This window comes from Loxodonta africana, chromosome 16 (assembly GCF_030014295.1).
Source record: "Loxodonta africana isolate mLoxAfr1 chromosome 16, mLoxAfr1.hap2, whole genome shotgun sequence".
NCBI lineage: Eukaryota > Metazoa > Chordata > Mammalia > Proboscidea > Elephantidae > Loxodonta > Loxodonta africana.
The window spans coordinates 74,097,445-74,112,326 of record NC_087357.1 but is presented as its reverse complement, the minus strand read 5'-3'; the positions used below and the strand labels follow the sequence as shown (position 1 = coordinate 74,112,326).

At 41.4% G+C, this 14,882-nt stretch overlaps 2 protein-coding genes across 13 annotated transcripts in view; both read right to left on the bottom strand.

Annotated features, from left to right (window-relative positions):
• LOC135227856 (leucine-rich melanocyte differentiation-associated protein-like) overlaps positions 1-14,882 on the bottom strand; it is a 464,639-nt gene that overhangs the window by 58,436 nt on the left and 391,321 nt on the right. Inside the window, exon 5 of the transcript XR_010318035.1 lies at positions 1-14,882. This exon is cut by the window's left edge and continues 58,436 nt beyond it. The gene's annotated coding sequence lies outside the window, so the exon portion shown is untranslated.
• Positions 1-14,882, bottom strand: part of LRMDA (leucine rich melanocyte differentiation associated) — a 1,290,642-nt gene that overhangs the window by 895,355 nt on the left and 380,405 nt on the right. The gene's annotated exons all lie outside the window — the stretch shown is intronic.

Sequence of the window (14,882 nt, the reverse complement as noted above, 5' to 3'; positions counted from 1 at the left end):
GTGTCCCTGGGTAGTGTATACCGTTAAGCACTCAACTACTAATCAAAAGGTTGGCAGTTCCAACCCACCCAGACACTCCTCGGAAGAAAAGACCTGGTGATATGCTTCTGAAGTTCAGAGCCTTGAAAACCCTATAGAGTACAGTTCAACTCTGCACACGTAGGGTCTCCATGAGTCAGAATCGATCCAATAGCAACAGATTTGGTTTTGGTTTTCTTTTTTTTTTTTAGATCTAATACAACACACTATCTCCCAACCTGGCTACCAAAAAGCTCTGGCTTAGAACAAGAAAAAACAAATACACTGACTTGAAACTGTATACCACTCACTGTAAGGGGGAAACAAATAAGAAAGATTTCTAAGCTGGAAAAAAGCTAGGCTGTATCTCGTTTACCCAAGTAGTAAACTGATTGCCACAATGCCATCCTTGATTCTGACAATAAAGTAGTTATTCTTCTCAAGGTGACACGTCTACTGTGTGTGACTCCACTGAAGGCTTGAGGTAAGAGAGATTTTCCTGTAATGTATATATATTTTTAAAGCTAAAACCCAAAAACCCAGAACCATCAATCATAATTTCTTGCCCATACTCTACTAAGGGAAAGTTTCTTGAAGAACGTTATTAAAAACTCTTTTGAGAGCAGTCCTGGGCTCAGTATACATGTGGTCCAATCTTCTATACCTACTTTATATTTCTGACCAACATGAAGAGATTTTCTGAACTGGCTCTGAAATCTTTCACTGTTAAAGAAAGATTAAATTTTACTATTCACTATACTTCCTAAGGAAACAAAGGACTTTAGTGGATTTTAGAAAGACTTTTCAAAAATAAAAGTTGAAATGAAAGTGTTGTCATCAGTTAGTCAGAAAATTGGATTATCCAAGATACCTTGTTCCCTGAGCATTCTGACCAAATTTGCAAATAGAAATGAGAAAGGGATAATGTATGCACACCCACTGACTGATTAAAGTAAGTCTCGATTCCTTCCGGGAGTCACTTTCTTTCCTGGTAGGAATAAATGAAGCTTCCCTTCCTTCTGGTCACACTAATATCTGTCCACAAAATGGTGCGCCACTGACAAAGAGAGTGGTATGAAGTGAGTAAGCAGATTACATAGGAGTTTCCAATAAACCTTGCTGTTGAGTCAACCTCAATACATGGCCACCCTCTGTGTTTTATAGCAGAACTGTGCTTCATAGGATTTTCAATGGCTGATTTTTAAGAAGTAGATCACCAGGTCCTTCTTCTGAGGCACCCCTGGGTAGACTCAAACTTCCAACCTGTCAGTCAGAAGTCAGGCACATTAACCATTTACACCACTTGGAGACTCTGTGACCATATATAGTTGCCAATAAAATAATAAATAACATTCATGGAAAGCTTAGTATGAGTCAGGTATTCTAAGAAATTTTGTCTGAGTTGTATCAGTGAATGTCTCCAAGAATTCTGTAGAGTAGATAACTCTTATAGGCCCCATTTCACAGATAAGGAAAACTGTGGTTCAGAGAAGTTATGTTCCTTGTCCAAGGAAATGGAGTTAGTAAGTGGTGAAGCCAAGATTTAAACCCAAGCAATCCATCTTCAAAGCCCACTATATTTTTACAAGGTGAATGTGGCCCGCGTTTCTTGTGTTAACACCCCGCTCAACTGCCTGGGCACCGAACACCTGCATTTACAGGGAAAACAGGACATGGTCTGAAACCAGTCCTAGTATAAAACAGTACCAACACACTAAGCTTCCATGTTGCTACCGTGTCTTACTGCCTCCCTTTGTTTGGGAGATAAAACCTTGAGATCTTTAAAAAGTTACGCATTAAAAAATTAAAAAAAAAAAAAGCTCATGGAATTAATATATATCATTTTTTTAGGCTACATTCTCCTTTTTCTCACATCTTCCTCCTTCAATTTTTAAAAGTTCTTAGAACGTTTCTAAACGGATGATGAGTTCCAAGTGGACAAGAAGCTTATCCTTGTGAATTCTTGGATGCTAGAGCCAGAACAGTAAGATTTCACAGTGAACTCTCAACCAATCTTTTTTCTTTTTTTCTTTTTTTAATGCACGTATGAATCAAATCTAATTCTAGTTCTCTGGGGTGGGGACAGGACAGCATGTATGTGTGATATCCTTCCTCACCACTGAGCCCACGGTTCGACTCAAGTCTACACAACTTTCACGTTCCCTGATTTTTGTCTATCACAAGCACGTGTACATCTTAATGCCAAAGAACATCAAAATAGCCCAAAGGCAAACATCAAAAGGGTTGAAATCAGTAAGAGATTAGCTATGTCACTGATGGATCTGAGGTCTTTATCCACTACCCTCCTCCTTCCATATCCAACCCATCAGTAGTAAGCAGGGAGAGCCTCCGAGAAAATGCCTTTAAACTTTGCCCTTGCCAAGCTTTCTCTTTTAAAATACGGAAACCAGGGCAGAGGAGTGTGGTGGTGGTGGTGGGAAGCTTTGCTTCTACCACTATTCAAATATCAATACCTCTTTTAGTTCATTAATTCATCAAGAGGGTATTTTTCAACACATTAAATTCAATTTCAAAAAAGAATGAGCTGACACAGTCAAATGCACATGACTAAAATCCATAGTGGGCTTCCCCAGCTGCCCTCTCCAGCCACTTTCAATCCCATCTTGGGGGTTCGGCATCCATTACACCAGCTAATTGGCAGGCCTGACTGGGGAATGGGAAACTCCTGCCTGTCAACTGGGCTTTTCATTACTTAAGTGCATTCTGACTTGAACTATATTAATGGGGCTCCAAATTTTAACTATTGATGGCTTTCAATAGGCATTTACATTTCTGTCCTCCCAGGACCCACAAATCACTAAATTCTCACCTGTGGTGAAGACAACCACAAGAGGGAATTGGTTTCCAAGGCAGAAGCCGTGATAATACATGCATTATACCTTCCTAGGAGCAAATACACATAATTGTCTTTTCCCCCTTTTCCTACATTAAATTTTCAACTCTTTACTACATCTTTTAATGAAAACAGTGACAGAAAAATATAAACATGGATACATAACTCCCAATGAATTGGTCTAAGACTAACTTCTAAAAACTGGATTAATGGTACAAAGCATGTACTTTATAAAAACAGCCTGTAGAAAAGAGCATTAAGCAATTACAAGTCTAGCGCTGAAGGCCCAAGTATTACAGGGTAATATTTCCTTAATGTTAGACTTCATTAACCCTAAGATAATCTCTCATAAATTTTGCTGATTTTTAAGGAGAAAAAAATAAATTATGTTTATTAAACTACTGAATATGTTTATGAAAACAAGACATAATCTACTGCCATAAACTTCTTGTCTTTATCTGAATGATCAAGGAACTCATAAATAAACTATCACATAACAAAGTGAGTGTTAAAATTCATTACTGTAATAGCTACATTCATGATCCATTTCATTTACACGCCTCCTCTCCTTGGATAAATGGGCTTCTTGGCCTACGAGAAGAAAGCCATTTACAAGACAAAATACTAAGCCGCTTTTTCTCATTTTCCCTTATCTCTTCTATTCCTAACTTTCTAAATTAATTCTTCCTTTAAATCTTATTGTTCCTTCCAGTGTAACTCACAGCACATTAGAGGGAGCAGAGAGAAACAGAAGCAAAGAAATGGGTCTAGAGAGTATAAGTCAATTAGGGCTCTAAGTGAGTGGGGATGAAATTTGATGACACAGAGCCCCAAAGTGAATTTAGAAGCTTATCTTCTTAAAATATTTGAGAATACAAATAATAGCACTCCACGAAATATTCAGTATATCAAACAATCTATGCGAGCTTAATAACTAAACTCCATCACCTGTTTAACTATATCTCGCAGCACCATTGATTGTATCCACGTACAGAATTTGCTAAGCTCTATCTTCAATGATTTTGTGGGTAATTTCATTTTTATAGATGTGTGTATATACAAATACTCACAGAGAAAGGTAAGCGTTTTTCTGTGGGTTACCAAAAATGGGTAAATATGTATATATGGGAATCTAAACCCACAAGTGTAAATGTACCAGCTCAAATCACCAAGTGGACTTCTTAGCTAAGAGTGAAGGTAAAGCAACAATAGTTATAGGTCCTACCCTGACAATTTATTTCATCTTAGTTCAATAGAGTCCTGGGATGCAGCATCTTCTATCCAGATAATAACCAGATGATGCTGTTTATGATAATGGCAGAAATTAAAACAGAATTTTACAACCGCCGAGCTGAAAGACGGCAAAAATCCCCACACGAATATTAAACAGTGTAAATTAAAAAGAACCCACTTGTTTTTATTCCAAACTACCCACCAATTTATCTACCACTGATTCAGCATAAACACAACAGGCACAAAATTTTCCATGTATGTAGGTAATAAAAGCAATGATTACATTCAACAAGACTTTATGCAGCACCTTCCTCACTGCGGGGCAGACAAGGATGAGAACGACACAGCTCGTGCCTTCAATAAACCTATATCTGGTCAAAACAATCTGGCATTTGACTCATTACCATGTGAGACAGAAAAAAAAAAAACAAAAAAAAACAGTTGCCATGAAGTTGACTCCAACTGATGGTGACCCCATGTGTGTCAGAGTGAAACTGTGTTCCACAGGATTTTCAATGGCTGGTTTTTTGGAAGTAGACTTCCAGGCCTTTCTTCCAATATGCCTCTGGGTAGAATCAAGCTGCCAAACTTTCATTTAGCAACCGAGCACATTAACTATTTGCACCACCCATATGAAACAGGCTGTGATAAAGTGCCCAGGGTACACAATAAAGGGACTAAGTGACACTGACCCAGGGCTCCATCCAGAGCTTTAGGGATCAGATGACAACTGAGCTGAGTCTTCAAGAAGAGACAGGACTTTGTCTGAGAAAGTATTCCAGGTGCAAGGACGCTCACGGGCTATCTTCCTCACAGGCAGCATGAGACTGGGCTTCTGACTACACAAACAGGAGGAAGCCCTGTCTTGCTCCCCACCCCAGAGAGGCTGGGAGGACCCACTCATGACAGCAGAGGGCTCCAGGAGCAGCAAGCACTCTTGGCATGTCACCATTGTTTCTCTTAAGTGATGACATATGATTCAAAGCACCTCTTCTCTGGTTACCGTGCCACCCTAGGGCTCAATGAGAAAGTTCTCTTCAAAAGACAGGTCCTCAAGTTTAGGTCTGAGTAAATGTCTCTGCTTTAAACAATAAAAATAGTTGACAATTATTGAGCACTTACTATGTCTCAGGCACTGGTGCAAGTACTGTACATATGAATTCATTTAACCCTCAAAAGAGTTCTATTATTACCCCAACTGCACACATGGAAAAACTGAGGTAAAAAAGGGCAAGTGAGTTGCCCAAGGTCATACAGCTAACAAGCAGCCAGGGTGGGAAATAAACGCAGGTGGTCTGTCACCAGAACCTCCACTCCCAACAATCACACGTGAAAGAGATTACAGCGTGCTTCCCAAAATCTGTTTCCTGCACCTCCTGGGCACACACAGCTAGACTACATTTCCCAGCACTGCACCCCGCCCCCGCCCTGTAGTAAGGCATGACCATGTGACTGACCAGCAATGGATTACGGGAAGTGATGTCTAACATCATCTCTAAACCTGGCCTATCAAAACCTTCCACACAGTCTGGGGTCTAAAAGCTTGAGAGCAGCCATCTAAGATACATCTATTGGTCCTACCCTGTCCAGGGCAAAGGAGAATGATAAAAACCAAACACAGTAGGAAAATATTAGTCCAAAGGACTAATGGACCACGTGAACCATAGCCTCCATCCGCCTGGGCCCAGAAGAACGAGATGGTACCTGGCTACCACCACTGACAGAGTGCCTACCACCACTCCGGCAGCGGTCACAGTAGAGGGCCCAGGACAGAGTGGGAGAAAAAATGTAGAACAAAATTCAAATTCACAAAGACCAGACTTACTGGTCTGACAGAAACTGGAGTAACCCCCGAAACTGTGGCCCCCAAACATCCTTCTAACTCAGAACTGAAGCCACTCCTGAAGTTTACCTTTCAGCTAAAGATTAGACAAGCCTCTTGAACAAACAATAACACAAGCAAGGAAAGTGCTTCTTAGTTCAATCAAGTATACGAGACCAAATGGGCAACACCTGCCCAAAAGCAAAGATGAGAAGGCAGGAAGGGACAGGAAAACTAGAGGAATGGACACAAGAAACCCGGGGTGGAAAGGGGGAGAGTACCGACACAATGTGGAATTGCAACCAAGTCACAAAATAATCTGTGTATACATTTTTGAATGAGAAACTAATTTGCACTGTAAACATCCCCCTAAAACACAATAAAATTAAAAAACAAACAAACCTCCCACACAATCCTCCACATCTTTTCTCCCCTTGTATATGCTGACTGGCTGAAAAGCACCCAGCAGAGAACTCTGAGGCCCCCAGGCATGTCGCGGGGGAGAGTACAAGGAGTCTTGGCCCCTGAGTCACTGCATGAAGAAGAGCTTCCTCTCACTCCCAATCTCAACTGGATTTTACATGAGTAAGAAGTAAGTAAGCTTCTACTGTGTTGAGTCCCCAAAAACTTGGTTATAGCAGTTAGCCTTCCCTGACTACCACGTGACACAGATCTGCTTCCTGAATCATCCCTTTGGCCTCACTCCCTAAATGATTAAGGGAATGTTTTCAGAGTCTTTGCCAGGAATGTGGTAGTCCAAAAAAGTGATAGACAAAATGTTCGAGTCAGTCAAGCAGGAGTCTGAGCCCAGGTCCTCCAGTTACTAGCTGTGTGACCTTGGGCAAGTTAGTGAACATTTCTGTGCCTCAGAGTCCCAGAAGTAATATCTATCCTACAGAACTGTTACGGAGATTAAGGAAAAATCTTTATGTAAAGGGCTTAGAACAGTGGTGGGCATATAGAAAGCATCCAGTAATACTCTCCTCACAATTATTGTTAATTGAAGACTATTGTGCAGGGGCAAACTAACCAGTAAGTAAGGTAAGCACAAGCTGACAGTAAGCAGGCTTAATTATATCTACTTGCTAATCTGTGATGGAAAAACAGGTGAAATTGTGTACTACAAATTAGTAAGTAAGCACAAGTAAGCACCTTGCTTATTGGGTATTCTGTCCCTGCTCTTGTCAGATGAACACCTGTATCAGTTAGGATTTTGTCCAGCTACAAAGGGGTTAAAAAAAAAAAAAAACACTAAAATATCGATAGCCTAAACAATAGTTTACGTCTCTGGTACAACAGAAGAAGTCCAAAGGACAGATTTTCCAAGGCTAGTATGGTGGCTCCAAGAAGTCATAAGGACCCAAGCTCCTTCTAACTCTATGCTCTGCTAACTGCAGCATGTGGTCCTGCTCCTCATGGTCCAACGTGGATACTCGAGTTCCATCCATCACATCCAGCTCCAGGCAGCAGAATGGGAGGAAGGTCAAAAGAAAGAAATGTTCTCTCCCTTTTAAGAAGACTTTCTGGAAGTTCCACACAATACTTCCACTTAGCCACATGCCACACCTAGCACCTAGCTACATGAAAGGAGGGGGTGGTAATATGCACAGCTAAAAATAAAAAAATTATCAATAAAATAACGAGATAATAGATAAGGGAAGCAGCCAGAAATCTTTGCCCCAGCACAAGGATCAGTAAAAGAAAGCATTCTATACTCCCCATCCGAAGCTCTGGTAAAAGTTAATGAAAAATTCTAACAGATGGTAGACATCCAGTACATACCACTGCAGTTTCACCTCTTGCCTCCCTACAATCCATTCTCCACACACCAGCCAGCAGGATATGTTAAAAATGTAAGCCATTCCCCCACTTAAAACCCTCTGAAGGCATCCCACTACAAATCAAGCTCAGAAGTATGAACTGAGCCTATAGCATAAGGTCCCACCTGGTCTGACCCTGCTGCCTACCATGGCTGCCTGCTGCCCACAGCAGAGCCTTGCTGGCTTCTGCAGCTGCACCACAAACACTCCAAGCTGCACCTCCCGGAGCCTTTGTATCCTCTGTTTCCTCTACCTGACTCTTCCCTCTCCCTGGTCTTCCTTTGATAGGCTCCCAGTTGTCACTCAGATCTCAGCTTAGACCCCATCTTCTCAGACAGCTTTCCCTGACCACCCAGCCATGCCATAGCACATCACCCTGCTTTAATTCTCCATGTAGCACTCATCACTACTGACATTTTTCTGGTTTTTATCTTTGTCTCTTTCCTCCTTGGAATACATGCACTCATTAACATAATGCCAGTCTTGTTCACCGTTCAAACCACCCCCAACTCTACCATTGGGCAATCCTATGCTGCAATTCCCAATAAACATGCAAGTAGACATTCATTTCTCTAACACATATTTACTGAACACCTGCTGTGTGCCAAACACAATGACATGGTGATATGATACTTCCCCAACTAAAGCCCACTTTTACTATGTAAGCTGGCCATACCCACATTACACTTCTGTTTCAATGGTGTGAATTCCATTAATAGACATCTTTTCAGAGACCGTGAGCACACTCAAATGATGCTCATGGAGTCCAGCATCTGTTAATAATAGATAAGGGAGGGAGCGGTAGTTTTTTTATGGCATCCAAAGAACCCCAGAGTGAACAGCAGACAGAGGATAAGCACAAAGTGTCCATGAGGTCAAAAACAGATGCTTGCCTTGAACACAATGCGCTTGTGTGTGTGTGTGTATTTTTTTTAAAGGACAGATTCATACCTATAGATACTTATGAACGTTTACTGTAGGAAACCCATAGAGCTCAACTGTACAAAAAGTTACCCAGCATCAGTCAACAGCTCCCAAGGAGTCTGGATGGATGCGAAGATGTAGTATGAACATGCAGAAGATACACAAAAGAGGTGGCCAACAAAGACACGGACAGGAAAAGAGAGAGCTAGAAAAAGGGTGGGGGGGATAGGGAGACAGACAGAAAGAAAGAAACAGAGAGAACTAGAACACAAGCACAGTGGATGAGGGAAATAGAAAAAGAAGGAAAACAAAACAAAAAAACAGCTATTAAAAATGCTGAGTTGAAAATGTTTCAGATGGCCTCTGACATCTAATAAGTCATCTGTCTTTCTCAATACAGAAAAGTCATTACTTACTAGTGAACTAATACCAGCAACTGTGACAAGTAAAAACAACAAAGCCCATAAAAATATAAAAAGTTCACCCCTTGCAGTTAGGTGAAAAAAATAATGTATTCAATTTTTCAGATGAAAAACATTTGAACTGACTGAATTTATTGTAATGCAACTTGTATTATATGTTGGGAAAATGAAAAGGAAAAAAATATCCACTGCTCAGGCCGTCTTCAACTTTCCTTTTGAAAACAGAATACAATACATTTTTTGAGAGCATGAACTCTTCATAGAAACCAGTCATAAATATCAACATGGCGTCCTGGCTATAGGCCATCAATTCTCATAACAGAGGGATGAATTAACAGCGCCATCTGCCCTGCCCACAAGGACCCCCATATAACCAGCTGTTTTCCATCTCCTCAGAGGGCATAACCCGGACCTGAAATGCAGCATGAAGAATTCAGGTCAGATAAAGGAAGAACTTGAGAGCTTTGAGTCAACCATAGCCCTAGGAGGATTTTCCTTCCCCGGGAGGGGCATAAGCAGAGGGATAAATCCATGCAAAATGGCAGCATGAAAATGTCATCAGGGAAAGGAAAGCCTGTCTTCTCCACAGTCATAAAATATCATCACCATTCTAGGACTCATTTTTGATTCCTCTCTTCATTTCCACACCCCATCCATCAACACACACTGACACTATCTTAAAACTACAGCCTGAATTTTTCCACTCCTTTACGTCTACTGCCTGCTCCCTGGTTCGCGTCACCACCTTCTGTCTCAGGGACTACCACAATCACCTTCTAACTGGACCCCCAGCTTCTGTTCTTGCCTGCCTAAATTCCAACCATCAGCCAGTGTAGTTCTGAAAAACACAAATCAGATTCTATCATCTCACTACTTAAAGCCCATCAATGGCTTCATTGGTCTCCCATCATACTTTAGAACAAAATCCAAACTCCTTATTAAGCCCAACCATCTTCATGATACGGGTACAACCTTCCTCTCCTCTGTCAGCATTCTGCTCCGCACACACCTCACTGGCCACACTGTCTGTCTTTCTTTTCCTGAAAGTCACCTGGGTTCTTTGCACATGCTGCTACTTCTGCCTTGGACATGAATCCTCTGAGCTTTTTACAGTTGTCCCTTTCTCACCAGTCAGCTCTCTGCTCAAATATCACCTTTCTGAAAAGGTTTTTCCTGGCCACCTTAATAAATCTCTTTCTCCAAGTCACTCTCTATTCCACCACCCTATTTTATTGCCTTCATAACACTGACGACCATAGAAAACTGTCATATTTTTTAATCTGTTGATTTATCATCTGTCTCCCCACACTAGAATATAAGCTCCCCAACAGCTAGGTCCCATTGGCCTTGTTCACTGCAGTTATCTTCATCTCTTTCAACAAGTCCAACCAGGGCCAGGCACATAGAAGGTGTTCAGTAAATATCTGCAGAAAGGATGAATAGAAGGGTGTTAAAGACACATCATCATCAAGCGCGTGCTTTTTTCCAGAGGCAATCCAAATGAGAGTTGTGAAGAGGACAACATTCTCACTGTGTGAGCCCAGGCTGGCCCACACTTTGTATACCATCTAAAACCATCCTGGATGCCGCCGGAGGCAGATCTTGCTAATGTGCTACCACTCTGTGACTGAAAGAATCAACTCTCCATGTGTGATCCACTAGATGGAAGAAGCAAGGGGCAAGAACTGGGGAGGGGCAGTAATGATGATGATGATGATACAAATAGCTTGTTGTTGTTGCCTTTGAGTTGGCCCTCAACTCATGGTGACCCCATGCACAATGGAACAAAACACCTCCTGGTCCTGCACCAGCCCCATGACAGGTTGTGAACTGAACCACAGTGATCCAGTGTTTTCACTGGCTGATTTTTCGGAAGTAGATCGCCAGGATTTTCTTCCTAGTCCATCTTAGTCTGGAAGCTCCAGTGAAACTTGTTTTGCATCATAGCAACACACAGACACTGAGAGATGGGTGGTGGCTGCAAATGTGGTACACTGGCTAGAATGATGACAATGTTAATGGCAGCTAACATTTATTCGGTGCTTACTATTGGCAACAGGTCATGCTAAGTAATTACCATTTAATCCTCACAAACACTCTTTCAGCTAGGTACAATTATTCTTTTTTCACAGGTGAAGAAACTAAAACTTAGCTAAGAAAACAGAATATTTATTATTTCAATGCAAACCAAATGAGATTATTTAAACCAATACTGTCCATAATCCACAATAAGACACAGTAAGTTAAACCACATGAAATTGCTAGTATTTTACTATTTTGGATCTACAGAAACAACAATTTCATATGTTCAACCTTATTATTTTGTATTGGAACCCAATACACAAAAAACATACATATATGTATCTATATGTATATACACACATATGTATCTGACACACAGATTGCATAAATCAATATTTATCCTAATTACGTATCCTAATTAAATTTTTGTTGCTGTATTTAATATAAGATGATAGGAATTATATCAACCATTTTTTATTGAATGCTGATATTTTCTTCTGTTTTTTATAATGTTGGTTACAACCCACTAAATTGATTTTGTAACTCGTTAATGAGTTGCAACTCCCAGGTTCAAAAATACTGACTTAAAAGAATGCTAATCATCATCAAAAAAATGACAGTCACCTTGAGCTAGATGAGTGTTGGCATTTCATGTTGTCTCCCCAAGGTGTAAAGCAATGAGAAGCACAGGCCATAGCCCTAAATGTTTGCTGAATAAATAGAATTTCTATAATTGAACTCTAAGAGTAACTATTAGGCAAAAGAACAAATAATGAGCTTAGCTGTGTAAAGGAAATATAAGAAAAAACAACTGACAGATGTCTAATTTTTTTTTAATTACTAAATGACAGTAAAAGACTCTTACTTTAATATTTAAGTATGAAGATAAATAGCAGGAAACAGCTTAAAAAATTGAAGGTGGTTGCCGAGGGGGAAAAGGTTTAGGCTTGAGAAAAACAGAACTTCTGATTTTTTTTGTAAATTCTAAGCATAGAAATACTATTTCGGAGGCAGGGCCAAGATGGTGGAGTAGTCAGATGATTCCTGTAGTCCCTCTTACAAAAAAGATCCAAGAAAACAAGTGAACCAATTATATACAACAATCTAGGAGCCCTGAACAACAAAGGCAAAGTTGAGGAATCAGTCTGAGTGGCAGGGGTAAGAAGAGACAGTTCAGAAGCAGTGAGGAGCTGCCAGACCTGACCCGGTGGGAACGGGCACACCACAGGCCACCACTGGCACGAGTGCGGTAAGACTAGCAGTGGCCTTCAGGGTGCATTTTCTACGTTGAGAGAGACCGAGTTCTGGAGAGCCCACTTACGCCTCCAGAATCAGTGGAAGACGGCACTCAATCAGCAAAAGATAACTACATGCTTCTAACCTACCGCAAGGATCAAAAAGCACCCCTTTGGGAAAAACCTCTCTCCTATTTACCTGCCCCCTTCCCACTCTGCACTGAGTCTGAGCTGGCTTCAGAGACTGCCACATCCCCTGAGCTGGAAGTAGGACCCACTATGTACCCTGAGTCACTCTCCCAGCCTTGGAGAGGGGGCAAATTAACAAGCAGGAAAAAAATAATCTATCTGTTCTCCTAAAACTCTAGGCAGGTAGAGCTTCTTTGCTTATGCACAGGCATAAACGGTCCACGGATTGTGAATGCATTTCACCCCTGCAGAGACCTGTGTGGGCCCACTTCAACAGCTGTGGCAAGTTCATGACATTTGACACCACTCTGCCTATTAAGCAGGGTCCTCACCTACCCACATCAGGGGCCTGAGGACTGGTGGTTTCACCCACACCACCTAGCCACCCACGAAAGGGATCCAAGAATAAGCAGTGCCTCCCAGTCCTTGCAGCCAACAGCATTGGGTGCCCATACCTCAGCTGCAAAACCCACTCACCTACATGCTCTAGGAAACAGCGACATGCATTCCTCCCAGATACTTAGGGGTAGCTGTCAGTCCCCTACCTTGCTCAGTGCATGACCCCTACTACAGCCAGACACCTGTGCCTACACCAATCACCCTGCACATCTAGGACTGTAGGTGAGAGCCTGCACCACACACTTGGTGACTGACTACCTGGACACCTGGGCTAAATCCATACAAGAAAAGTAAATGGACTCCTGGGCTCATATACGCAATAACGAACCTAACCACCTGGTGAAAGGACGTTAGAGTTTCAAAGGCACCAATAATCAAACAAGCTCACGCATATCAAAACAAAACATGTAGCTAGGACACAGTAAGCAAATATAAAATAAACACAATAACTTATTGATAGCTCCAAGAAAACAGTCAATATCAAATTACATAAAGAGGCAGATCATGTTGGCTTCAGCAAGCTCCCAAAACAAAGAATCAAGAAATCTTCCAGAGGAAGAGAATATCCTGGAATTACCAGGGGTAGAATGTTGTTGTTCTTGTGTGCTGTAGAGTCGGTTCCAACTCATAGCCACCCTACGCACAACAGAACGAAACACTGCCCCGTCCTGTGCCACTCTTAAAATCATTGTTATGCTTGAGCCCATCGTTGCAGCCACTGTGTCAATTCACCTCGTTGAGGATCTTCCTCTTTTCCGCTGACCCTGTACTTTGCCAAGCCTGATGTCCTTCTCCAGGGACTCATCCCTACTGAAAACATGTCCAAAGTATGTAAGACACAGTCTCGCCATCCTTGCTTCTAAGGAACATTCTGGTTGTACTTCTTCTAAGACAGATTTGTTCGTTCTTTTGGCAGTCCATGGTATAGTCAATACTCTTCGCCAACACCACAATTCAAAAGCATCAGCTCTTCTTCGGTCTTCCTTAGTCATTGTCCAGCTTTGACACACATATGATGCGAATGAAAATACTATGGCTGGGGGCAGGCACACCTTTATCTTCAGGGTGACATCTTTGCTCTTCAACACTTTAAAGAGGTCATTTGCAGCAGATTTAGCCAACGCAACGCATCTTTTGGTTTCTTGACTGCTGCTTCCATGGCTGTTGATTGTGGATCCAAGTAAAATGAAATCCTTGACAACTTCAATCTTTTCTCCATTTATCACGATTTTGCTCGTTGGTCCAGTTGTGAGGATTTTTGCTTTCTTTATGTTGAGGTGCAATCCATACTGAAGGCTGTGGTCTTTAATCTTCATTAATAAGCGCTTCAAGTCATTTTCACTTTCAGCAAGCAAGGTTGTGTCATCTGCATAACGCAGGTTGTTAATGAGTCTTCCTCCAATTCTGATGCCCTGTTCTTCTTCATACAGTCCAGCTTCTCGGATTATTTGCTCAGCATACAGATTGAATAGGTATGGTGAAAGAATACAACCCTGATGCACACCTTTCCTGACCTTCAACCAATCAGTATCCCCTTGTTCTGTCTGAACAACTGCCTCTTGATCTATGTAAAGGTTCCTCATAAGCACAATTAAGTGTTCTAGAACTCCCGTTCTTCACAATGTTACCCATAATTTGTTATGATCCATACAATCCAATGCCTTTGCATAGTCAATAAAACACAGATAAACATCCCTCTGGTATTCTCTGCTTTCAGTCAGGATCCATCTGACATCAGCAATGATATTCCTGGTTCCACGTCCTCTTCTAAAACCAGCCTAATTTCTGGCAGTTCCCTGTCGATATACTGCTTCAGCCATTTTTGAATGATCTTCAGCAAAATTTTGCTTGTGTGTGATATTAATGATACTGTCCTATAATTTACACATTTGGCTGGATCACCTTTCTTCGGAATATGCATAAATATGGATCTCTTCCAGTCAG